Source organism: Phyllobates terribilis, unplaced genomic scaffold, assembly GCF_046119375.1.
Source record: "Phyllobates terribilis strain yellow unplaced genomic scaffold, ASM4611937v1 Scaffold_10__3_contigs__length_209671492, whole genome shotgun sequence".
Lineage (NCBI taxonomy): Eukaryota > Metazoa > Chordata > Amphibia > Anura > Dendrobatidae > Phyllobates > Phyllobates terribilis.
This window is the reverse complement of record NW_027362770.1, coordinates 29,235,571-29,261,594: the sequence shown is the minus strand read 5'-3', so window position 1 is coordinate 29,261,594 and position 26,024 is coordinate 29,235,571. Positions and strand designations below refer to the sequence as shown.

Here is a 26,024-nt window from a genome sequence, read left to right as displayed (position 1 = left end):
GCGGCCACAAGGAGAATATGGAGTTATAGCCTAAACCCCGATTGCTTACAGTCATTGGGACTGTGCAGGGGATGATTAGTCAATGCTCACTATACATTGATCGCAGCTGTAATCACTCCCCGGAACATTGATTGACAGCCTGCTGTGCAGTGTTTGTGTGTTGCGGAGATTGTTAAAGCGCCTGGTAATAATTACAGTGAGCTCACTGTGTATTGAGAGGTGACTCTTACAGCCCCCTGTATTATCAGTTTTCTGAGGAAGTTTACAGAATGCCCTTACAGTATGTTTTCTATAAGGTTATGCGTGTTTGGACTTGATGGGGTTTCCCAGGACTGATGCCGGGAAATCAAATATAACGTATCCTAAGGTCATTAACAAGTCCCGTTCTAATAATATATAATATTCAGTTGACCACATCTACTATATAGTGTTCTGTTGACTCAAATTCAGTATATAGTGTTCTGTTGACTCAAATCCAGTATGTAGTGTTCTGTTGACCACATCCAGCATATAGTGTTCTGTTGACCACATCCAGTATATAGTGTTCTGTTGACCACATCCAGCATATAGTGTTCTGTTGACCACATCCAGTATATAGTGTTCTGTTGACCACATCCAGCATATAGTGTTCTGTTGACCACATCCAGTATATAGTGTTCTGTTGACCACATCCAGTATATAGTGTTCTGTTGACCACATCTAGTATATAGTGTTCTGTTGACCACATCTAGTATATAGTGTTTTGTTGATCACTTCTAATATATAGTGTTCGGTTGACCACATCCAGTATATAGTGTTCTGTTGACCACATCCAGTATATAGTGTTCTGTTGACCACATATAGTATATAGCGTTCGATTGACCACGTCTAGTATGTAGCGTTCGCTTGACCACTTCTAGTATATAGTGTTCGCTTGACCACTTCTAGTATATAGTGCTCGGTTGACCACGTCTAGTATATAGCTCTCTGTTGACCACGTCTAGTATATAGCGTTCGCTTGACCACTTCTAGTATACAGTGTTCGCTTGACCACATCTAGTATATAGTGTTCGCTTGACCACGTCTAGTATATAGTGCTCTGTTGACCACGTCTAGTATATAGCGTTCGCTTGACCACGTCTAGTATATAGCGTTCGCTTGACCACGTCTAGTATATAGCGTTCGCTTGACCACGTTTAGTATGTAGCGTTCAGTTGCTTGCATCAAAATACTTGTGCAATGAGTCCACACATCATGGAGTATAGTCTGGCAGAACATGGTGAGAGTTATAATTCAACAATATCTGGTGACTCGTAGCTGACTGATATTATGCAAGGAAGTATGTGCAAATGTAATAATCACCCTGAACAATATTATCCTTACAGACACTCTGCAATTACACTGAGAGCTTGCTTTTAATATGTACGTTTTGTAAGTGGAATAGGAAATGACCCAGGCAAATCATCATCAAATTTAATAGTTGGTAATTGCTCATTCATTTGCTTCCCCATAGATCTGGAGTATTGTCATCCTGGTAGCTTCATTGTTGGGTGAACATGTCATATGAATGAATGTCTGAATTACTGCAGTGCCACTAAGGCATCTATGCATTATCAACTTGATTTCTCTGTAATTTAGCTCTGATATGTGGAGTGTTCTGCTCCATTGCTCAAACTTTCCTTTTTTGTTAGTTTTTGTAGAGGAGACGGTTCAGAAGCTGGACGTTTTGTTGTAAAGCCCATGTTAAAAAATTATTTTTTTCCTACAGGGCAAAGAACTTACTGGTAGGTAGTTGCTAACTATCTGTCTGTTCTGCCTTGCGGTGATTATCCTTCCTTTGACCTCATGCAACAGAGCAGATCTTTCTCTTTTGCTCTTCTTTTTCGACAGGGCATCACTGTCAATGCCATGCTGACTTACTGCAGTTATGCAGTGGAGAACCAGCGCTCAATCAGCATGATGTTGGCAATATCGCCCTGTTGACAGAGCAGACTGGGAGAGGACTCCTTTGTTGACAGGAGGTCACAGAAAGCAGAAGAATCACCGGCGGGTGCTGTCCATGACGGTACTGAGCCGGAAGGGATCATCGCAGGGCAGAATAGGCAGGTAGATAGCAACTAACTTCTGGTTAGTTCTTAAACCCTTAGGAAAAAAAGTCCTAGATAGCCTCTTTAATTTTCATGGTAAACCCTTTAAGCTTTGCATCGCATTTGAAAAAAAAAATGCTAAAAAGTGCATCTCATTTTACTTTTCAAGCTAAATCAAGGGGGGTCCATTGTAATGGTTAGTAAGAGTCCATGAGCTTTGATGCCTGGGGGCTCAGATGGTTCTATAGATTTAGCTGTATTAATTGTCTCCTTTACTTATGATTTTCATAAATGTTTTGTGTCTATAGAAGTAAAAACGAACAAAAAAAACCCCACATATATAAGTCCATATATTGTGGTTTCGACACCCTTGCTAAGCTTCTACAGTCTTGGTTCTGAAACAGATTAGCCATATTAATTAACCCCGACAACCCCTTTAATCATAATTAAAATAAGACCACATATAAATCATTGAAACGCTGTTTACTAATGTTTATCAGTGTTGATTTACAGCTTCATTAATACATAATTATAGATATAAGCCCTCAAGGTCTGTGTTCAAGTCTGAAAATAAAATCATTAGTTTTTACCAGCTGCACTTAAATATCTAATGTTGATAAATGCCGAAAAACGAGGCCATTTACCGAGAAAACGATCAGGAAAAATAAATAGGAAATTTGATAACAACCTGCGAGTTCTTTCTCACGTCTCACGCTGCAAGTGTTTGTGTTACATTAGGCAGGTTAGGTATTATACTCTGCAGAGAACAAACCATTGCTCAAGACTCTCCGCAGCTTTTACTACACTAGAACATGACTAGTGGGAATTACAGCTAATGCTATTGCCATAATGTGAAATTAAGGATGGTTTATGCTCGCCCCAGCTACCTATGTGTTATTAGGACTGATTTATGTAGTATTGTATGTGCTGTCGAAATGTACTATTAACTGCTTTTTACATCTCTACATTACACATCTGCTGAATATTCACAAATTGGTTGTAGAAAATATTTTTCCCATGAAGAATTATATAAATTCCGGTTTTATTTCCTCTATTCTTATTCTTTATGTTGAAACTGCATATAGAAGCTGTATTTCTAAAACCATTTGCTAATTCAGTCATATTAGAGGATATGATCATTTAAAGTAATTCTAAACGCTAGGTAAACTTTCCAACATTGGTTCTAATATAGGACATAAATTATGTATGTCTCCTGAAACCATTCTGAAGAAATTGTGCAAATAAAACTACTGATCATTTCCAATTTTTGACTGGTAAATTGTAGAGGGTAGTGGGGACGACTTAAATGGATTGTCTGGACTTTGGGTACAAGCCTGTAGTCACTCTGCGACTGCAGATTTGTGAATCCTCACAGCAAGCGTGCTGTGAGAATTCTCTGGTGCTGTCATGTGAGACTTGTGAATGCTACCGGTCACATTCCGATTAGACGTAGCCAGCCTTGCTCAATTCACTTGCACTGAGCGAGGCTGCGCATGTCTAGTTGGCTTGTGACCACATGTATGCAAATTACATACTTATGGTCACGCGCCCGCCTGTACCCGAGAATCTTGACAGCGTGATCTGTGCGCGATGTGAGGATTCACAAGCTTGCAGGCACATACAGTGACTACAGACTTGTACCCAAAGACAGGACAACCCCTTTCACTCATAAGATAAACATTGGCTAAAGTGGAGGATTTTGACCATTTTGGTCAACCTTTCTTTGGAAATTATACAATTGTACAAAAGCTAGGGTCTAGAAATGAGTGTATTGCTTCGTGTAAGTTTGGTCCACAGTCAAGGTCCGTGCTGACTTGCCATGGAAAGGAGTTGCACTAATTTCCTTACCTGATCCAAGGCTCGGCTTCATCTGAAGGGCTCATGAGACGAAACCGAACCCAGAAGCTCTGGAAATTTGCATAGATCCTCTACATGGCACTAATTTGTGCGGTTGAGCAAAGCATTCCACTTATCTCTACTACTGTCGACTTTGGATATCCTGACGATGAGCTGTTATTACAATGAAACACCATGTATAAAATAAATGAGTCTCCAAAAGTAGATCAGTTCTTGCTGCTCTAGACAATGGCTGACAGAGAAGGGATCTGAGTAGGGCACCTTGCTCTGTTGTCCATACTGAGTAATAGAACATTTTGAAGAAGTTGCCTCCACTTGTTCCCTTTTAAGCATTCCTCCATATAAAGTATACTTGTGAACAGTCTATGTTAATGGTTAAGTCCAAGATAAGTAAAGAAATCTATTTACCAAGTTGCTTAACTTTTTTTCTGTCTTCATGTAAGCTGTAAAGTCATGGTCAAAGGTGAACACATATCCTATCTGAGGCTTAGCTAGGAAGGGTCTGATACAGATACGTAAGGTCCCAGAGCAATGAAGCCTGGAATAAGGAGTTTTTGTCCAAGGGAACAAGAGACCTTTTATATTTAGAGACCAAGCTGTGTCCTTCAAGAGAAGTTAAATAACCTTCATAACCTTCTAAATTGCCCTAACATTAGACCAGTTCTGAAATGAAAGCAACTATAGACTTAGACTACTTTTTTTTTATTTTTTTTATTTTAGTAATTAAGAATATTTTTTTAGCAGTTTTTAAATTTAGGAATAAACATTTTTAAAATGAAAAAAAAAAACTGATTCACAAAAAAAGGAGTGCAAACTCTTAAAATATATAGAAGAATGCATCAACTGTGAAATGCATAGAATTTCTAGGAGAGCTTCGCTCATTCATGTCCCTGTTGATAATCCTTCTTTATGATGACATGAATATCCATGCTAAACACTCTTAATAAAAAAGCCAGGATTAGCCTACAAAGGTCGTTCTTAAAGACAAAACGCCTCCAAGTAAGGAAACTGTCAGCACAAGACAAATATATAAATGATGGGTTAGGATTAGTATTCCTTAAGCAATAAGAATTTACAAATCAATACTTCCCTGGAGTCGTCTGATTAACACAAGTACAAACAATTAGGATATAGTGGACTCTTTCAACGAAAAGTCAGTTTACAGAAAACAACCTCTAGGGTTCATGTTTGAGTACAGTACGTATATTTAGAGAGACATGGCGAGAGTGTTTTGTGTGTTAATTTATGGCTATGTTCACACTAGGTGTTTTTTCAGCTTTTTTTATGCAAATTTTCAGCTGCATTTTACAGTACCAGCAATGTCTGAGATTTCAGAAATCTCATGCACACACATTGGTTTTTGTGCCATCAGTATTTTGTGCTTTGCATGTTTTTTTGCACGATGGAGCATGTCACTTGTTTCAGTGTTTTTTTTTCTGCCTTTTTCACCCATTGAAAGTAATGGGTGGTGAAAAAAACGCCTAGTGTGAACATAGCAATTAGGTTTTGCTGCGTTTTTTAGTGAAGAAAAAAAAAAGTAGAGAAGTATGTGAAACTCATTTATTTTTGTGATTTTACCGTCTTGTCTTGGTCACCTGAGATGGCAGTTTGAATTAGAACAGTTTAATTAAATTAGTGATGTGTATTGGCCGACCTAGGTGTGAGATTGAACAATACCTGTGGCCCACAGAGGTGTGAAATTGAATAATCTCTGAGCAACTCAATGGCAGACCATAGTGTGAAAATACATAGTGTCATACAAACTCAATGCACTGCCAGTGTCTTAGAAAAACTTTTCCTGAACAATTCACCTCCACCACTGTTACATTTGTAATTCTGGTTAATATGGTTTCACATATGTCTTGCATTTCTGACTTGTGTTTATGCTTCTGTGGTGGAAGCAAAGCTGAACTTTGGGATCCTGAAAAACGCACCAAAAAATGCACCAAAACCTGCGTTTTTGATGCCAAGAGATCAGGTTTTTCTGCAGAAAAAAAAACGCTGAAAAAACAGCTAATGTGAACATAGACTATATGTGTGTATATAATTTATTTACATTTATATCCATTAGGTATAGTTTACTACTGTTATTCGAACCTGAAATCTATCTACACAATTGCAGCAGATTTTTCTGCATCAAAAACCACAGTATTGGCAGGAAAAAGGCTGAATAAAATACGTGCATTTTTTTAATGCGTTTTTACGTGGGTTTTTGATGTGATTTTACTTAAGTTCATTCGAATAGATGAAGAACGCTACAAAATAATTAAGATAATTGACATGTTACAGATAAAAAAAAATAAAAAAAATAATGTTTGAAATCTGCAAGGAAAAAATAAGCAGCGTGTTCATGAGATCTCTGAAATCTCATTTACTTTGCTGGTAATAAAAAGTGCAGCGTTTTTTACTCAGCGGCAAAAACACAGAGTGTGAACAAGCCCTATCTAACTTTTTTAAAAATGGTGGAACCGCACCAAAAGATAGTGATTTTGGGTGCTGAGCCTCCATGACCCAATCCAATTGTATGTAGCAATATCAGAAAAATAAAGAGAGACAGCACTCTAAAACCTCAGACAATGGAAAAAGTGAACTTTAATTCGCACATTTGGCATAAGGGCGTATTTAAGTCTGTTTTTCCATTGCATGATGTATGGGAGCGCTGCCTCTTTATTTTTCTATCTAAACACAGACTCTCGTGCTCTGGTTGCCACCAATAATCACACCAGTTTTTTGCATGGAATTTGCTATTGAGACACCACTTTTTTTTTCTTTTTTATGTTCCGTAGGTTGGGGGATTGCTACTTGTGGGCTGGCACCTATTCCTCTACTTCTTCATTATATGTTTTTTTTTTTGCTCTATTTGGCCGTCTATCACTCTAAACCGTACTTCATGTATGAGGTTGACTGATATATCACATACAATATTAAACATAATTCTCAAAAGTAAAGAGTTAATTGCAAGACCTAAATTCACTACCGTCTTTGCCTTAAGCTTTTTTTACAATGTACCCTATTACCCTGGGAGAACTTGCCTCCTCGCAGGCACCCAGCAATGCATCAAAACTATCATGGTCGCTTTGCTAAACACAGGACATAAATCACATCAGAAAACCCTTGTAGATCTACACATTGCATCTGCCAGTCCTTTGTGTATCGCACATTGGATTGACATCTTAATCGGAAGTAAAGAGATTATGTTGATTATTTCTATATATATATATGAGAGAGATGATTTTTTGCTATACTTTTAACTTGTAAGTTTAGTCACACTATGGTGCATATCTCCTATATAGCATCATTATGAATAAGGCTTCCTTGCAATTTTAATAGTACCGCCATAAATATCCTTTATATTAAATATAGATATTACATCTATAGATGTATTTATTACTGAAGTGCAAGCTCTTAAAGGGAATCAATCAGCAGGTTTTTACTTCCTCATCTAAGAGCAGCCTAATGTAGAGAAAAAGAAGCTGAATCCAACAATGTATCACTTAGATTACTGGGTGCTGCCTTTCTGACATAATCAGAGCTTTTAGATTTAGCAATGAAGCAGAGCTGAGAAAGCTAACCCCGCCCACAGCAGGCTCTGTATATACAATGTCCATAGAAAGTGAGCTGCCTGTCACAGGAGGGGTGGAGTCAACTAGGAAGCACCAGCTGCTGGGTCACAACAATGATAAGCTCCTGGTGCTAAAACAATCATTGCAGGCAAACAAAACCACAGAACTTGATAAGAGAGACATCACTGAAATCTGTGTTTTATTCCCTACAGCATGCGGTCTTCAGATTACATAGCAAAAACCTGCTGACAAGTTCCCTTTAAACAGATCATTGTTGTTCAGTATAATGAAAAGGTGTAACATTTTACAAAAACACTTGGTTGCGTAAAAGGAAATGTATCTTCAGAAAATGTGCTTTTGTTTAGATCAGGTTTTTGCTTGTCATTTTTTCTTCATTTCGCAATCTGTTATTAATGAAACAAAACTCAACCTTGTAATTTTCACAGTCGCCACGTACACTTCCTGTCATTTCAAGAAGTGTTTGCAGCAGGCTCATTATCGTATTTATTTATTTGACTCGTATGGTGCCATAATTTTCCACAGCACTTTACAGACATTATGGGCACTGTCCCCATTGGGGCTCACAATCTAAGTCCCTTATCAATATGTCTTTGGAGTGTGGGAGGAAACCGGAGACCCCGGAGGAAACCCACACAAACACGGGGAGAACATACAAACTCCTTGCAGATGTTGTCCTTGGTGGGATTTGAACCCAGGACCCCAGCGCTGCAAACAAACAGTGCTAACCACTGAGCCACCGTGCTGCTTTCATAGACAGGATTATAATGACAAGTTCCACCTTTATATAAAGCTGATAGCACAGGATCCACCAATCACTGGTGATGACACAACTGCCCTCCTCCTTGCACAATGACCTTTGCACACGCACAATAAATGCTTCATACAAAATATGGGTCACGGTGTCTCCATTGTTATTAATGTATACATGGATTTCCTGAAACCGGAAGTTAGTGTTAATGAAGCCCCAGTTTGCCCCAGATTTATATTTATTTTTTAATAAAAATTGTGATTATGGAAAAAAATCTGGCAAAAATAAATAAAAAACCCCACAAAAACCTGATTTTAAAAAAAATATTTTCAGAAGACAAATTCAATTTTGATTCCTCAAGGTTTTCAAGCTGTCATCCAACTGAAATCATCATTTTTTTTTATCCCCAGTGGATGAAAATATATTCTGACCATGTGATGGATACAAATGTGGTTGGCAAATTATAAGAAAGAGTTTTAATTACTGGCACTCATGAATAATATGCACTATAAAGGCCCCCATACACATTGGATTAAAGTTGGATGAATCTACCAATATTAGTGGCGCCAGCCTTCCCCCTATTATGAATTAGATAGTTGGAGGGCGAAAGATCCATTATGTAAATCACCTATCTAATTCCGTTTGTGTCCCTGAAGCTGAGCAAACAGTACATATGTTTAGGGGAGCATTTGGAGAATCATTATCTAAGGTGTCGGCACCATAACTCTATCAACCGTGCACCCCAGTGTCCATCAGGGCAATTTTTTATGTTCTAGAAGTGAGCAATGAGAGTTTGCATTAACTGACAACAATCAGACATCTTTAAGATATGTGAGAAATTGATACAAAAAGTATACGAACTAGAGATGAAGGGATTGCTTCTCGGAAACCTGGCCCATGGGTGGTCAGGTCAGTGCTCTCTTATCGTTGACAGAAGCTGAATGAACTTCTGATCCTAGGGTCGGCTTATGATTACCAGGGCTGACGGAACATCACCTGTGCACCTCACGGACGACGTCTTGCCAGGCCAGAGAACCAAACGAAGAATCGGGTAACCCGAAAGATCAGGAAATTCACTCAATTCCTGTCCACAGCCAGAGAACACTGACCTAAACCGTGGACCAGGGTAGCGCGAGGTAATCCGTTCATCTCTAGTAGTAACCCTGCCCCGATTTAGGTGAATTTTCAATTTTGTGTTTTCATTTTTTTGATCACCACTTCTTCGAAGAGCCATGCATTTTTTCATTTTGGTCTGCATATGGCTTGTTTTTTTTTTTGCAGGATGAGTTTTTAATGACGCTGCTTTTACGGATTCATTGTGCTGTAAAAAATGATTTGACAATTTAATTCTTCAGGTCAGTACGATTTATAGTGATACCAGCCTTACATAGTTTGTCATTGCTATCAGGTTTTTTTTGTGTCATTTTTTAAAAATTATTATTCAAGTGGTGAAAAAAAATTGAAAACTGTCAAAAAAAATAAAAAAATTGGGTGGGGGGAGGTTGGTTGACTCTCCATTTTCCAAGACTCATAGCTTTTTTTAGTTGTGTCAAAGGAGCTAATTAAGCACTTGTCACAGGTTTACCAAAATGGTGGTGTCAGGGCCCTTCAGCATGGCCGCTTCCCCACTATAAATCATAGATAGATAGATAGACTGCTGCTTTAAGTGGTTAAACAGCTGCTGTTAAAGGCAGGTGCTGACTGTACAATACAGCCAGCACATTACATTTTTGGAGTGGATTTAGCCCCCTGGGATAATTGAAAGGAAAAATAATTCTACATTTTTTAACACCATCCCATCATAGAATATTTTGGTACATCCTACGGCATGTAGTATATTCTATATTGGGATGGTATTAAAAATTGTAGAATTATTTTTACTCTTAATTAATCAGAAAATAATCTGTGATCATAATGTCACTTTAAATAATTGTATGTTTTAGTATTCATAGAACAGCATATTCCCTAAATACTCTTTATACCGGCTTTTTTATTACATATAAATGTGTTTAATACTGTGAAGAAAACCCTGGATAATTAAAAATGCGGGAAGTCCAAGAAAAATTACCTAAGAAAAGATAATCTTTACATAGGGGGCATTCTAAACAGTTTAAAGACTCGCAATAAGTCTCCATAGAATTAATTAAATCAACTAGAAGTTTGCTAAAATAAGAGGCCCATGAAGTCTCAACGGAAGAGAAATGAGGCGTACATGAGATCAAAAAGAATGCGAATTATAATAATACATTGTTCTGGTAAAAAAAAATCACAATCATTATTTCAGATAATTATGTTAATGTTAAAGAATTGTAGCTTTTTATGAGCCTATTAGATCAGTTTTGTTCTATTAATCTGAGCACAGAATGTTCTGCAAGTTAATTAGCCAATTTAAAATTTTCTGTTTATTTTTGCCTAGGAAAAATTCCATATTAAATGGTGGGATCCTCATGGCGTTCTAAGGCCATGTGCACACGATAGTTTTTTTTGTTTTTAGAGGAGTCCACCATTAAACACACCTCAAAAGAATGAACATGCGCATTTCTATGTTAAACGACTTTCTGTGCATATGTTCAGGGCTTTGAGTGTCTTTTATCTTCCTCAGGCTCCTAAAAGAAGTGACCTGACCATTCTTCAGGTGTCCTCCGCTCGGCAAACACTTTATACTTTACAATACAAGTCAATGGAAAAGCTCAAAAGATGACCAAGCATCTTTTTGAGCATTTTCTTAGCGCATGTTCATTGTCGAATGAAGGAGGAAAAAATGACAGTAAAAAATACAACGCAAGACAATAGAAAAATGCTTGAAAACAAAAAACTGCAGTCAAAAACGTCATAGCAATTGCTCAGGAATTGACCAAAAAGTCCAAAAAAAACCTCTTAAGGACAAAAAAATTCGCAAATGTGTTCTAAAGTGTCTACCTCTTAGAAAGAGCCCAGATTCCTATGCTTCACTCAGGATTTTGGTGGGATTTTTTCCTGCAAAAATCCAAGGGATTTCCAGGCTATGTGGCAGGAAACAAGTGGGTCAGCTGATGACCCTTGACATGGCCGTTACTGAGGGTTCAATTTACCTTTGCTCAGTAACATGTGGGTCATTGGCTGACACTATCCATATAACACTATAAAACAACGCTCTGAATAGAGGAGGTCAGCAGGGAGCTAGAACCTTCTGAAGGGTTGCTGCTCCACACCTTGCCTCCATTCTTTTTATGTTTTGCTCTTTCTATTGTCACGGTTTCTATATTAGATGGAGGGATTAGTGGTTTGCTGGTACCAGTAGATGGGTTATAATAATCTGAGGGTTAGTCTGTGACCTTGGCTAGGTTTAGTCTACACACTTCATGGTGGTTGTGAAGGGAAGCTTTAAAAAAAACCTAATCCGTTCTATTTGTTATAGATTATGGTTAATATAGACGACTGTGGCCTATTTTTTTTCTACTTTAAAATTGTGCCCATGTGTTTTTATTTTACAGTTTTATATGCTTATCTAGTTATTCTGGTATGGTTTATAATCCCTTGACCCCTCTCGACAATCCTTTGTCCTGTGACCTTCTAGGTCATAGAATGGTGTCCTCTACTGAGGAGCCTTCTCTATCAGCTATAGTGGACAACTGGATGAAAAGTGCGACATACTGTAGCCGGACCGTCCAGAGGCGTAGCTTAAAGATCCTTGGACGAAATGGAAAATTTATAGGTGTGCCCTCATCTGTCATCTGCTATATATAATACTGGTCTCATCTTATGTGCTAGAGGGCCATTTAGTTCAGGCACTAGTGCTCAGATGAAAATGTTTCCCCTGCACCCCCTATATCAAAGCCACTAACCCCAACTATTGATCTAGTAAAGGTTACCTTTATTCGGGTAGCACAGTAGTGAGGCAAAAAGTGTCATTTGACACCTAACTTGCCATGGGTCAATGGCTTGTGTAATGTTACCTTCACTTTCTATGACAATTTATGAAGATGGTGCTTTGTGGGTCATGATAACCTTTGTTTAACGTGGTCGGCATGTAACACTACTTTCGCCCTACAAAGGGTTTCTGTAGGTGAAATTGCTGGACAAGCATCAGCTGACCATGGGGCTGGCTTCAATTGTCAATGCGAAACAATCCCTTTAAGAAAAACTTTCCCGCGTTGCCAGAAAAAGTTTGCCTTTATAAGAAAAAAAATTACATTGGTTAAAAAAGTCTTTAAAAGTCTGTATGCTTCAAAGTGTATTGAGATTAATATTTTTTTTGAGATGGAATATATTCTTACATATTTTGGCCAGTAACTTTTTACTTATTACCTTTGATTTATCCTGTGTCATGGATTGTGGTTCTGTAGTTATTCTTTACATGTAGGGGTGATCTAGAAATTGTAATAAGAGGCTTCAGATTGCTATGTATGTAGTGGTGTGTTTAGGGGTTAATATATCTCACATTGTAGAGAAAGATGTAGGACATTTTAGGTATGATTTCCCTTAATAATGACTTATTGCGGGAGCGGCATAAACTGCGCAAATTAAAGTAATAAAAAATCTATGTTCACAATTATTCTCTGATATTCCTGCCAGGTAGTATAACCTTGGGCAGGATAATTGGCCTCGAGGTGACACAATAAGATAATAGTTTTAGTTGCCTCCGCAATACAGATGTTCAGTCTCATGCTAATAAATGGCAATATGTGAAAAATGGGCTGTGGAGCATAATAATAAGAGAATGTCTGTAAATGTGAAATAATGTGTTTCATTTCCCCTCGCTATCCTTTCTCGCTATGTAATAGATCTCAGTATGGTATTTACCTTTTGCGCTGTGGGATCAGATTATTAGATTACCAGTGTTCACATAATGTCTAATCAAATATAAAATGCGGTAATAAAGTGATAAGCACGACATGTTTGTACACCGTAAATGTAGCACCCTGAGGATTCGGCTGCTACAGGAGTATTGCACCTCAACCCAGAGGTGTGATATTCCACTCCCGGGCAAGGATGGAGTGTGGGACTGAGCTCGGTAGGCTGCATGCACTACATACATCCCATTTCCGAGGAACAGACCGACGGTACTCCCACTTAGAAATGTGCAGGTACGACCGAGTCTGTTCCTGGCTGGAGTGGGAGGGGGGTGGAACATCCCATGTAGTGTAGGGGCAGATAGGGGGAGCAGTCTGGGTAGTGATAGGAGCTCATTGGGTGCTGGTCACCTGAGCTCACACATAGAGGGATATATAAGGTGGGCACCAACTAGAATCAGGGTCAGATGCAGAGAGTCAGTTGTAGAGAACAAGTCAGTTGGAGAGGAGCCTGTCTGATGCAGAGAACAAATCGGCAGAGAGAAGGAAACAACAGCCCTGGAGAGAGAGAGAGTGGAGCAGAGAAAGACCCAGAGGGGGAAGACTGAAGGGACCCAAGAACCCAAATTAGAGCACCGGGTGAGGAGTCAGCATCAGGGTACCGGAACCCAAGCTGGTGGGGGTAAAAACACTCCCCAGCCAGAGACCGGAGACCGTGGGCAGCGTCTGCCACGGTCACCCATCACATCCACCCCGAAGGCACACCACATGAAGGGTCAGGGAACCCAGGGCCAAGGGTGTCCCAGCAGAAGGCCCGAGGGAGCTGGACCTAGGTGGATCACTGGTGGGGACGGCTGAAGAAAGGACAGAGGGAGAGCTCAGGGCCACGCTCCGGACTTGTTTGGGGGTTGGCTGGATCCAGGACCTGGTGGACGCAGCACGGCTCGGGTGGTCACTAGCAGCTGGAGTGACCAGTACAACATCTGCAGTAAGTAAACACCCTTAACTGCACAACCCGACTCTGTCTTCACTGCCGTCTGCACTACACCACCACAACCCCCATCCTCTGCGTCTGTCCCCTCTGAGGCTATACCCCTCCCGTTGGGGGTTATCTCACCAAGCTGCGCACCCACCATCAGCCTCAGCGGACCCTGCTGCAGCGGCGGCCACAGTGACCGCATCACAACGGGTGGCGTAGTCGACACAAAAGAACTCTTAATAACATCTGTAGAACTGCCACATCACACTAAGCTTGACGCCCTGGGCACGGGGCCGGGTCACAGCCGCTCGGAGACTACAACCCCCCATCTGATCCGGTGCCGGGTATTCCCCTCAAAAAGGAATATGTCCCAGGGGGCGCGTCAACTTTGGTTTTTTTTTTTTTTTTTTTTTTTTTTTGACGCGCCCCCTGGGACATATTCCTTTTTGAGGGGAATACCCGGCACCGGATCAGATGGGGGGTTGTAGTCTCCGAGCGGCTGTGACCCGGCCCCGTGCCCAGGGCGTCAAGCTTAGTGTGATGTGGCAGTTCTACAGATGTTATTAAGAGTTCTTTTGTGTCGACTACGCCACCCGTTGTGATGCGGTCACTGTGGCCGCCGCTGCAGCAGGGTCCGCTGAGGCTGATGGTGGGTGCGCAGCTTGGTGAGATAACCCCCAACGGGAGGGGTATAGCCTCAGAGGGGACAGACGCAGAGGATGGGGGTTGTGGTGGTGTAGTGCAGACGGCAGTGAAGACAGAGTCGGGTTGTGCAGTTAAGGGTGTTTACTTACTGCAGATGTTGTACTGGTCACTCCAGCTGCTAGTGACCACCCGAGCCGTGCTGCGTCCACCAGGTCCTGGATCCAGCCAACCCCCAAACAAGTCCGGAGCGTGGCCCTGAGCTCTCCCTCTGTCCTTTCTTCAGCCGTCCCCACCAGTGATCCACCTAGGTCCAGCTCCCTCGGGCCTTCTGCTGGGACACCCTTGGCCCTGGGTTCCCTGACCCTTCATGTGGTGTGCCTTCGGGGTGGATGTGATGGGTGACCGTGGCAGACGCTGCCCACGGTCTCCGGTCTCTGGCTGGGGAGTGTTTTTACCCCCACCAGCTTGGGTTCCGGTACCCTGATGCTGACTCCTCACCCGGTGCTCTAATTTGGGTTCTTGGGTCCCTTCAGTCTTCCCCCTCTGGGTCTTTCTCTGCTCCACTCTCTCTCTCTCCAGGGCTGTTGTTTCCTTCTCTCTGCCGATTTGTTCTCTGCATCAGACAGGCTCCTCTCCAACTGACTTGTTCTCTACAACTGACTCTCTGCATCTGACCCTGATTCTAGTTGGTGCCCACCTTATATATCCCTCTATGTGTGAGCTCAGGTGACCAGCACCCAATGAGCTCCTATCACTACCCAGACTGCTCCCCCTATCTGCCCCTACACTACATGGGATGTTCCACCCCCCTCCCACTCCAGCCAGGAACAGACTCGGTCGTACCTGCACATTTCTAAGTGGGAGTACCGTCGGTCTGTTCCTCGGAAATGGGATGTATGTAGTGCATGCAGCCTACCGAGCTCAGTCCCACACTCCATCCTTGCCCGGGAGTGGAATATCACACCTCTGGGTTGAGGTGCAATACTCCTGTAGCAGCCGAATCCTCAGGGTGCTACATAAATATGCACAATATACACTGGATCAGCCATTTATATTTACCAAGGGTAATAATGTAATGTTAAAAAAATATGTATATGTGTGTATATATATGTGTGTGTATGTATGTGTGTATGTATGTGTGTATATATATATGTATATATATTATACCGTATGTATAGTTATTTTAGAAATTACTCCTCTGACTAGAATAAATAATGTATTAATTGACACTGGAGACTGGGCTGACCGGCGATTATAGCATGTTGATTGGTTACATGCAGCAATCTTCATGGATGTCCAAACTGTATGGGGGGGAAAGCGATCGTTTGCTTATTTGTTGGCTGACATTTTGTCACGGGGATATTGCAACAGAGTGGTGGTCTCTATTTCAGGGGTCAGAAGTTCGCAGTGTTTGGCTATATACATGCCTGCACTGGTTGAATCTGCTTTGCTTTCCAGTTAGCTATGTAGATTTCCCTTGTTTGTTGGTTGCAAGGGTTAAACGCTCCTGCTTAACTCAGGATGGAAGGCTTCAGGAGACATCTCAGCTGTTCTGATGTTCTCCACTCCCCTCTGATAGAAGTACTCACCTCTTAGCTTGGGTAGTTGCCAGTGATAGTTTGCTATATCTTGGAATTGGTGTGAAGCTGTGAGCCGTGGAAAGAGAAGTCATTTAGGAGTCGTCCATTGAGATTGCTGTTTGGAAGTTTATCTGGTATCTTCCTTTTCCTTATTCCTTGGTTTGCCTCTCCCTAACATTCCCTTTATATACCATTCCCTTTATATACCATTCCATAGTCTGGGTGCACCTAGAGTGATTGCTGTTTTCTTTATACTTGTCTGTCTCCTTTTGTGTATGTATCATAGAGCAGGACTAATGTTCCTGCTGCCCACACGCACTAGCCAGAGCCGTGTTTAGGGCAAGATGGGGATATGAATGTGACGCGCCCCTGGGCCTGTGTCGCGCTGCGTTGCGCACGCGGGAGCTTACCCGGAGCCGGATCTCTTGAGGGTTGTAGTCTCGTGGCGGTGACCCGGTCCGTGCCCAGGGAGTCAAACTGAGCGGCGATTTAACAGCGGTAGATGCAGGACGACTACGCCACCCGTTGAATGCAGCTATGGAGCTGCCGCTGCAGGACAGTCCGCTGAGGCCGGTGGATGGATGGTGCAGCATAGATGATATAACCCCCAACGGGAGGGGTATGGCCTCAGGGCAGCAGATGTGGATGATGGGGGTAGCAGGAACCACTCAGAGACGGTGCGGTGTAATTCAGGGTCTTTACTGGTAACAACGATAGACCCTCCCGGAGTACTTGCTAGTGAACGGGGCCTGGTCAGTCCTTGAGCAGATGGGATCTCCCCTGGCCAGGCGGAGTTGTAGGCCTCCCAAACTGACTGTACTCTTCTGGCTACCTTGCTAGAAGCGGATATAAGTAGCCCACGTCCCTGAGTGTACCGTGTGGTGCTCACCCGTATGGCCGGTGACTCGGGGCCTTCTAATGGCTTCCGCTCCACGATGGCGGTGCTGGTCCCACGCGTGTGACCGTGCCTTCGGGTTTCTGGGCCTGAGGACCTGAAATCCCCTGCCGGTCGGCTTCTGCTGCTGGGTAAGAGTTAGTCCCCACAGCCTCGGACGCCGGGTCCGGTAAGAAAGCTTCTCAGTCAGGGCGAGCTCTGCAGCTGCCAGCCCCTGACTTGTAGTAGTATTGCTCCCACTGAGCTTCTGCTGTTTCTTCCTGTGACTGTTTCTTGTCTCTACTCTCCTTGACTGCTAACCCTGCTTCAGCCCCAGGTTTATATAGGGGAAGTTCTTCCCCTCCCAAGACTGGGCAGGAGGTGTGGCATGCACAGGATCCCTGACCAAAGGACCTCCCACCTGCTCTCAGACATAATATCTCTATCACTGTGGCAACCAGACCCCTGGGGTGTCACAAATGCGCTTGCCACTTGGGGTGAAAGAACCCATCTAGGGACGTCAGGGAGATCCGGGTTCTACAGGGCAAGTTCAGGGGTTGTCCCTCTACTCTTTCCCTAGTGGCAGTGCTCCTCTTCCCATCCATCTCGCCATGTGATGTCTGGCTCCTTAGTGGAGCATGAAACATTTACAGTGACCAATAACTGCCTGCAGCGGTATCACAGCATAAGCCGTGATTGGCTGAGCAGTCACTTCCTGTGTGTCAAGATGAAGCAGGAAGTAGCCACTACTGGGCACCTAGGAAGCATTGCAACAGGAGAGATGTGGAGTTGATGGGAGAAATTTTATCTTTTGGGGGGTGGAGGTTTTTTTTTCTCATTCCAATTTGACTTAGAGAACCTGTTACCAGGTCAAAAGTCGCCAGCTTCTTTTTATTTATTTTATTACTGCTGCTCCCCTGAGTATTGTTTTTTTTTATTTTCATAAATTCATCATACAGTTCCAGAGATGTGATCCTAATTTTTACTACCACTTTACCAAGGTATGCTCTTTACCAAGGGGGCAGCCTAGAGACACCAACCTCAAAGAATCCCCTGAGCAATGCCTTTTTGGTTAAGAAAATAAAATTCAGCCTCAAATAAAATGACCCATGTCTCTGGAACCTTAAGGCTAATTTAAAAAGAAAAAAAGGAATACTCAGGAGCATCGGGAAATAATACAAGCAAAAACTGTTCATTTTTGACCTAGTGACAGGTCCTCTTTATATGAAAGCCTTTAGCTTATTAGAATGAAATATTAATTAAATCAAGTTACAGAAAATACTTTTACCAAGTATGTGAGTTGAAGCTTGTGGGCCCAATGCCAAACCTGTGGAGCTGAGCCCTGCTATCTACCATTTATAATACAGGTGTCAGCTTGTGTGGCCATTGGGCAACCATTGTTGGTGGACATCTGCTACTTAGAATCACCACCAATATTTTGAAGGCTCAACTTCCACCCCTGTGATTCATTTTTCGTTTCTGAAACCCCTGAACCCAGTATTACATTTTCTAATCTAGCATAAAACCTACTGATGTACAATCTCATCTTGTTAACATCTCTGATCATTGCTCATATTCGTGGAATATTACTTCATGATTGTAACTTACAAACCTCTGCAATTAGTGTCTCTTATTAGAGTAATAGAAAAATGGTTTGCCCTTTTCAGAAGTAATTGCTGTGACATGTGTCGAATAAGAAAATCTACATATGTTACCTTTTTCAGCTGAAAAGATGAATCATTTAAAAAGTTTTATACTGTAGATGGCAAAAACAGTTCATTTAATTTTTTTTCTGATGGAAAGTCTGAATTTTATTACACATCCTGGAGGAAGGAAGTTTCCATTAAATAAAAGATGTTGCTTTTTTATTTAATACACTCTGTTCTGCTCGCCAGAGGTACTCTGAGAACTGGTCGTTCCTCTATAGCTTGTGTCACAAATTATAGACAATGTGTTGTGGATGTTATTTTTATTAGCGACTTAAACACATGACACGTAGGTGAAACTGGCACACTGGCGATAGCACAGATTACATATTCTAGTTTGTCTGCATTTTTTTTTTCAAAAAAAATGAAAAACATTTTCCAGTTTTCCAAAATCGCATCCATGATTGCTCTGGGTCTTCAGTGGGTCCTCCATACCAGCTCATGGCCCAAGCACAGTGTATGCAATGGGGTAATTGGGCATGAAGTGTTCCCATCCGCATCCTCATTTTGCTAGTGTTGGATTGTTTCATGGATGATTTGCTTCCTTTGCCCTTCTTCAGGGCTGCCTTCATACACATTTTCAGATACAGTATGGTTTTTGCTTAGATTTTTCCAAATTGCAGCAAAACCACAGCATTTTTACCACAATTTAGAAAAATCAGGACAGACCTTGTGGTGCTGATTCATTACTGCATTTCCACCTGTTGTTCGTCAATTTATTAGTGTTTTGCTCGATTTTTTGCTTACGCCGTATTACTATTCATCTTTATATGTTCTTCTGTTTTGTTTGGGGTTTTTTTGCTTCATATTCATCATTGTGCGTAGAGTTTAGGATTTCCACATGTTTTCACTTGATTCATAATTTGTGCCTATTTGAAAAGTTGCAAAATTTTGGATTATGTATGCCTAAAATGTCGGCGCAATTTTTATGCCATTAAAGCAAAGAAATCTGCTTTTTGCTCTAAAAGTCACAAAGCAAGTTAAAAACAAAAATAAAAGAGCAATCTTAATTTTGCACAAAATTCTTGTAAAGTGTTGTGCCATTTTGATGAATTTGGAATCAAAACATCAGCAAAATATCCTAAGACAAAAGAAAAATTACTGAAAAAAAAATTGCAAATGATGATAGAGCCCTCTGGTTTTACTGCAATTCTGGTAAATTGGGGCAAGAAACACATAATGGCCACGACGTGTGAAATCAGCCTAACTCCTCCAACAAATTTTGTCAATTTTTCCCTATTGTGCCATAACTTGCATCCGAGGCATTATCCTGGAACTTACGCCTATGTAGCCAAGCTTCGTCATTTACTGCTCTGACTCCAGTCTTTATACCCCCTTCCATTGCTCTTAAAGCTTGGGATTTTACGTCCCTGTCCAGGGTCACTCAGCTAACACAGCATTTTGGTCCTTGGTGTTTTTCAATGCATCGGTGTATGAAAATAGCCTTAATGAGAATAAAAAGTACAGTTTCCATTGTCCTAACAATGGCACCCGAAGGTATAATCACTATTTATAACCTCTCCACCATCAACGCAGGTCACATAGATACAATGTGATGAGTATCTGCGCAATTATGTGAAGAGGAATTCTTCCTGCAAGGAGATACGTCATTGTGAACCATGTGCTGTCATTTATATACCTGTGTAGCTGTCAGAAATGATAATGAGCCTAAATCAATGCTCACTTCTTGGGTGCGGTCTTCTTATGTATGTGTAACATTAGCATTTCTTGACAGCTCTTCTTACACTCAGGGCAGTAGTCCTCAGGCAGTTCACGTGAGCACTTGAAAACCAGAACATTCACCTGAATGTTTCCGAGATTACATTGATGATGACCTATGTCGTTGATCACATCACTTTCAGGTCATTCTTGCTATAGACATATACATGATGTTTCTGTTCTAGCCTGAGTAATGCCTCCAGTAGCTTGTAGTCCATACAAGATGGAGCATGTAAACATCCTGTAGGATGCATTTTTCATTCTTCATTAACCATTAGCTGAAATATCTGGATTTGTTGTAACGAGAGCTTAATAGCGAGACATGTAGTCCATGGATGAATGAATTAACACTGATTATCAACCCTTTTGATCTATTTGCTCGTCATTTTCCGCCTAATCGGGTTATCCTATGAAAAACATTTATTAGCTGTACACCGTATAGGTGATGTAAGATCACAGGGGTCTGACCTCTAGAACCCCACCGATCACAAGAACCAGAGTAGTGATCATGATCATTGAAATAAATGCATGGTATTCCTATTCTTGTGATGTGGGGTGTTTTCATCATGCATCACCTGTCCTGAGGACTTAGCAGGCCAAAAATAGTAAGTTTTTTTCCTTATTTTGTCTATTACTTCTCTGAACATTCATTGTTTTGTTGTCTTTTGTTTTATGAATCCACCACACAGTTTCATTGATAAGGGTCTTTTTATTTAGTGCTAATTTTATAGTCTTTACAAGGATTCTCAGCGGTCGTGTCTATATGCTGCTCTGCGTAATTGTGAGCAATTCCCTCTTGGTAAAGAGCATAACAATTAGCATATTAGGTGCACTACATAAAAAGGCCAATATCTCTGGATGGTGAATTAAGAAAAAAAATAGTTGTGAAACACTCACGGGAATAATAAGAGCAAAAACTGATCACATTTGTCCTGTTTAAAAGGTTATTCTAAAGTTGTGTCTTGAGCAGCCCACAGCTATTCAGTCTCTTCACTTCCATGTTACTTGGGGTGCTTGCACTTCTCCTTTAGTGACAGTTCTGTTTCAGTAGTTTTGTCCTATTACTGAGTTTATGCTACTGTGACAGATTAATAGTCTGTAAGGGCTTGTTCTGAAGTCTACACTGCTATCAATATATTTGCTTATAGACATAGCAGGTCATTTGAACAAGCACAGGTAAGCTGTGAATGGGACAGCTGCTCTGAAAAATGCTGATTTTTGACGCTGATTATTTTGCTGGACTTGATCAGGAGCTGAGAGGGAGGGGACGGAAGGTGCTGCATCGAAATCAATGGGCTGGGGAAAGGTAGTTAAAATCTCATGAGTTAACTCTTCAACCTGTAATGGAACTACTGAACACCCTCATCAACAAGCTGTACACTATGTAAGATAAAAGCACACATTGCAGGAGAATGAAAGCGGATAGAAAAAGCAAGTCAATTGCAAATTTGTTTATTTTCATGATGTCTAAACAACTGTACCAATTTCATAGCATAATACCCTTTGAAGGTTTTCCCTGCTGCTTTTTCAATTTTTACTCCGTTTCCAAATTTAAAAGAATTGTGCTCAAAATAAATGTCTGCTTTCTTACAAAGAGTGTACGTATGCTAATCATGGTCTGTGTCAGGCATTGTAGCTCTGTTCCATTGAAGTGAATGGTACACGGCTGTATTACTGCACACAACCTGAAGGGATCTACAAAAATACTTTTTTTTCTAATCCTTTTTTTGCAAAAAGAATTTTCATTTTTCTCAGTTTTACTCTTTGATCAGCTGTCACAGTTGCCGACCCATAACTATCCCATTTTTTACATGGCTTTCTTTCTTCTTACTTTTTCAAACCCATTAAAATTTTACCTTCGCCACATGTTAACTTTTAGCTGTTTGCACTTGGAGACTGAAGCCGAAGGAAAGTAAATCCATTGCAATTTTCCTTTTGTGCAGTTAGATAATTGCAGTTTATGCTAGAAGTCTAGCAATTATATAAAATGTAGGGCTGGTATACTGAACTCTTTACTTCCTTATAGTAATTAAGATGAGCGTACACTTTCTGTTCTTTGTCTTATCTCCTTCCTGGGATACTGTATGTTCTTTGCTTAGTGACATTCTCCTCTAATTCACAATGGAGCTCTATCCTGGAGATTTTCTCTATTTTTCCTTCTATTCATTTGCACTGTGCACTATAACTGTGACATTAGAAACGCGTCAGCTGGCTATGAGCACTTGGACAAGGCTGTCTCTTCTCCTTTGTGTCACGCATTACTCAGGGATAATAGAGATATTGTGGCTTATTTATTTCTGACACTGCTGAATGTCATCTTGATAAGCGCAGAAAATAAGTAAGGAAAATAGAAAGGATGGGGTTTTTTCATGTCATTTTGATAGTGAAGATACAGAAGAAAATTCTGTTCTCAGCCACCTCATTTCCAGCCAAAACTTTCAGTAACTACTTTAACATTTTATATTCTCTTTATTTTTTTAAACTGTTATTGAACCAGTAATAACACATTTGTATAACCACATACTGTAGATTAGTAGTGTGCATCAAGTCTAACTTGTAATTATCATTTTACTCATATTATTCGTTCCCATATTGAGACGGGAATATTTGCCAGCAAGCTCCATAGGTTTTTTATTTTTCGGTCAATATGGCCATGTGAGAACTTATTTTTTGCGGGACAAGTTGTACTTTTAAATGCAATCACTGGTTTTACCATATCGTGTACTGGAAAACAGGAAAAAAAATTCCAAGTGCGGTGAAATTGCAAAAAAAATCAAATTCCATGTTTTTGTTTTTTTTACCACGTTCACTGAATGCTAAAACTGACCTGTCATTATTATTCTCCAGATCATTACGAGTTCGTAGACTCCAAACATATATAGGTTATTATTTATTTAAGTGGTGAAACAAAAATCCAAAGTTTACTTAAAAAATAAATAAAGAAATGGCACCATTTTCCGAGAACCGCAGCGTCTCCATTTTTCGGGATCTGGGGCTGGTTGAGGGCTTATTTTTTGCGTGTCGAGCTGACGTTTTTATTGATATTATTTTGGGGCATATGTGATGTTTTGATCGCCCATTATTTCATTTTATTTCAATGTTGCAACGACCAAAAAAAAGTAATTCTGGCGTTTAGAATTTTTTTTTCTCACTATGCCGTTTACGGATCTGATTAATTCTTTTTTTATATTGATAGATCGGGCGATTCTGAATGCGTCGATACCAAATACGTGTATGTGGTTTTTTTTTTTATTTTATTTTGAATGGGGCGAAAGGGGGTTAATTTAGTTTATTAATATATATATATATATATATATATATATATATATATAATTTTTCTTTTTCATATTTTTAAAAATATTTTTTCTCCACTTTCTGCATGCTTCAATAGTCTCCATAGGAAACTAGAAACTGCAGTTATCTGATCGTTTGTGTTACACAGAGGCAATGAGCAGATCGCCTCTGTGTAGCGGAAATGCTCATGTGCTATGAGCGCCGACCACAAGGTGGCGCTCATAGCAAGCGAGACATGACAACCACAGGGGTCTGCTGCAGACCCCGGGTTGTCTTGCCCACGCATCGGTGTCCCGTGATCACGTCACCGATGGGCGAGGCTAATGCCGTGCTTCTGGCGCAGGGATGTTAAATGCTGCTGTCAGAGATTGACAGCGGCATTTAACTGGTTAACAGCCGCGAGTGGATCGTGATTCCACCCGCGGCTGTTGCGGGCAAATGTCAACTGTAAGAATCAGCTGACATATGCCCGGTTCAGTGTGGGCTTAGCGCCAGAGCCCTCACTGAATCGGGGGTGATGCCCTGGGGAGTACTAATATGCCCCAGGCCAGTAAGGGGTAGTCAATACTGCCCCTCTAACGAGCCATAGGACAAAAGCCAAACAAGAATCTCAATCTGCAGACACTGTGTTTCAGGGTGTTGCCCCTCATCAGTGCAAAGTATGAGATCTGATTTGGCTAGGTGAGAGGCTCTGGACTGAGGAGTAACATTTCTCCTCATGGAGACTGACAAGCCAAGCCTGACATGTCAGAGTGAGGAGACTTTTAAGCCATACATGCTTTTCTGGGAAATGAAATAAGCAAATTTGTTTCTTCATAGAGGAAGAGGACTAGAACTCTAGGCTCTTTAATATAGACCCTCATTCTTCTATTACTGGAAGTCAATAGCTAAGATGGGAATAACTGTCTTAATTTACACTTTCAAAGGGATCTACTGGGTCGATTTAAAGTTTTTTTTCTCTTAGATAACGCTCCACTCTTTTCTGTTTTTGGCTTTACATCTCTGCTTTATTCTAGCAGGAGGAACAGAGTTATAATATCAGACAGGCCAGGTCGTCAGGTTGTATATTACATTACACATAGATCACACCCAAATCAATAATCTTCTCTCTCCCAAAAGCCTCACAATCATTGGCTGCAGCCAATCACAGGACACATATCATTGCTCTAAACCTTTAAACCTGACCATATATCGTAGAATAATTTTGGCCAAATCAAGTGACTGTCATGAACAGCCAAACATCTAATTGTTATGGGGTCCTCCAAACTACCACCATATGGTTTGGTTTGGGGAAAAAATGGAACAGGAAGATAGATTTCGACATGTGTGACATTTTTGTTTTCGGGGAGAATAGTCTCAGAGATGTCTGGGGGTGGCTTACTTTCTCTTCCCATGGTAAACACATACACGCTGAACTAAAAGTAACTGCAGTCTAAAGTGGTGCGCTTAAAGAGGTTGTCACCTTTCAGAAAATCTTGATAGTCCAGACACTTTTTTATAAAAATAAAAACAAACTCTACTATTCTAACCATTCCTGGTCCACCGGTGGTTCTCCACCACTGCTCCCATTATCTGGTATTGGCGGTGGCGCTGACATCATGTCGATGATGTAGCAGATAGTCAGTGAGCTCAGTCTACACTGGCTGCCGTGGCGTCCACATGAGATCAGAGTCACCGCCATTACCCGACACGGAGAGCAGCTGCAGAGACTCGCCTTGGACCTGTGGATGATGAGTAAAGCCCTGTTTGGTTTCATTATAACACTGTGCTTGGGAACCAGGATTTTATTAAAGATAACAACCCCTTTACATCTGAACTTGGCTCTTTACAGTAGACAAATTAAGCACATATTTTCTCACACATAATACCGGTCAGTATGGAGTCACTATGTAAACTGACAATGAAAACTAGCACCACAAAACAGGTCTTTAAGTGGGTGCCTTTAAGGCATAAGGTCACTACCAAAGGAAGTGATAGTGTGCGTGTATGGAGGAACCCCTATCAAGCCAATAATTAGTTTTTATAAACTGTATCAAATATGTTGCAAATTATATTTTTTATAAATTTATACCCAAATACAGACGATGTCCCAAATCTGATGCAATATTTTAGTCTTGTATTTTTATGACCATTTTCTTTAATTATCTCATTTGCATCTAACAATTTCTGCATTTTATGATTATCTGAACAGATTAATGCT

At 40.8% G+C, this 26,024-nt stretch overlaps 1 protein-coding gene across 2 annotated transcripts in view; it reads left to right on the top strand.

Annotated features, from left to right (window-relative positions):
- The window catches only part of ATP10B (ATPase phospholipid transporting 10B (putative)), a 666,536-nt gene that overhangs the window by 575,206 nt on the left and 65,306 nt on the right, over window positions 1–26,024 (top strand). The gene's annotated exons all lie outside the window — the stretch shown is intronic.